This window comes from Coffea arabica, chromosome 7e (assembly GCF_036785885.1).
Source record: "Coffea arabica cultivar ET-39 chromosome 7e, Coffea Arabica ET-39 HiFi, whole genome shotgun sequence".
Lineage (NCBI taxonomy): Eukaryota > Viridiplantae > Streptophyta > Magnoliopsida > Gentianales > Rubiaceae > Coffea > Coffea arabica.
Window position 1 is genome coordinate 6,138,207 of NC_092323.1, and position 2,002 is coordinate 6,140,208.

The window sequence follows — 2,002 nt, forward strand, 5'->3', positions numbered from 1 at the left end:
ACAGTAAAAAAAAATGACCTGGAAATTGGTTGGAATGGTGCTACTAAATAATAGAGGTATAGATGTACACATCTTAAAACTGGAGTTGGTTGGAAGATAGAAGGAAAAAAAATCAACGAGATAACTTCAGATAACGTGAAACGTCAATTTGGAAGTGGTTGGGAGATTCTAGAGTCGAGAACTAGATGAATTGAATATGACCTGGAAAACTTTTTGAATGGATTCTAGCCCTACCTCACTACTAATCAAACCGGACTGGGGCACTTTTTTTCTTCTTCCTAGCACCTGGAGGAATCTAGGCTCTCACTTCAACATAGCCCGTAAACTTTTGCCTTTATATGCTAATCTCAAGCAGATTTTGCTAAAGAGAAATTATTTTTTCCAATTATTACATGGTTCACCAAGCGACTAAAACTTCAAAAGGAATGAATGGCTAATACTATTAGAAACTAAATGGAGATTTGGAACCAATGGAGAGAATAATTCAGACGCAAAGTAGTAAGCATATCGTTTAATTCTCAAAAGCCCAAAAAAAAAAAAGAAGAAAAACAGAGTAACTATATGATTCTGTCGTGGGAGGAACCTTTCATTAACCAGTGAGGAGGTATCATTATCAACCAGCAATATAAGCTAGGCTCAACTTACGAGAACTTCATTATCCCTAACTGTTTGAATGTTCCCAAGCAGTTGTTGTTGTTATTAAGATTGTAAAAATCCAAGCTGCACCATTTTTTAAGGTAGAGAAAGGTATCAAACAAATGGTTACTGGTAAAGTTTTGCAAGATTGGCTTGGAATATGCGAGTCGACAATTGCACAGCGGCTTGCTTGCAGGCTTGAAACGGTTCACCATCCGGGTGACGTATAATTACCTAGCTATTTTTTCATGAGGCAGTTCTAGAAGGTATAAAGACGGTGGCAGCAGTGCCAATAAAGGGCCATGGATTGCTTTTTGTCTCTACCTAGATGCCTGCCATTTATGTTCCTCCATTTTTCCAGATACATAACACTACTTGCAACAATTACGACACCATGTACGTCTGCAGTAGAAGAAGGGTCGTCCGTCTCTCTTGATTCTGATCTGACTAAAATTTCATATTCATCCGCATTTTTCCCAAGTGCACGTGCAATATAGAACGCAGAGCAGCACGTTATTGCTAGACGCAACCAAAGATGTCAAGTTCTGCAATTTTCATGTGGGGGAACAACAAAAAAACTGGTTTATTAATCAGCCAATGTGGGAGATGGGATTTTCAAACTTCTCGATTACAATCACAGGTTGGACGCAAGACTGTCTGGATTTAAAGGGCGGTTTTTCAAGGCGTACTTAATCAGTTGCCCGTGCTAGTGCACAGTAATGCTGTCTTAACCATACATTTCCATCTAGATAGATAAATCCTTTTACAATTATCCATGACAAGAACAAATGATGCCAAACTTTGTCTATTACGTGGGAACATATCAACATTGAATAAGTCTTATGACGTTACTCAAATGTATTCAATTGATTAGCTTCTCTGACGCTTATGCTATTTTGAAGTTCCGTGCTACTAATCACCAACCATTAGTTAGAAAAAGTCTGTACTTGCACCGGTACCGTACCGTGTAGAGTTTTCCATGATTTTGCGTATGCAGATTGCAGATGTAAACAATTTCCTCAGTTGTACCAGTAGTTTCATAATTAATCTCGATCCTTTTGTCTTGTGGCCTAAAAGTCTTTTTTTCTTAAAAAAAAAAAAAAAAAAAAATTCAACCGCCAAAACAACACAAACACGCAGGCAGGCCGCAGGACCGTAGAGCAAGCAAAATAATGCAAAATTTGACTTGGTTATGCGTAGTCGTATTCAACTTGATTACTCTTCAAGCCGGATGTCTAAACCCGTAATCGCGAGAAGCAAACAAGGACGCGCAAAAAAGTTTCGCTGTTCGAACCCTTATTATCAAATTGGTACCAGCACTAAAAGAATAACTAAACACAGACTCGCATATAAAGCTCTCAAATTG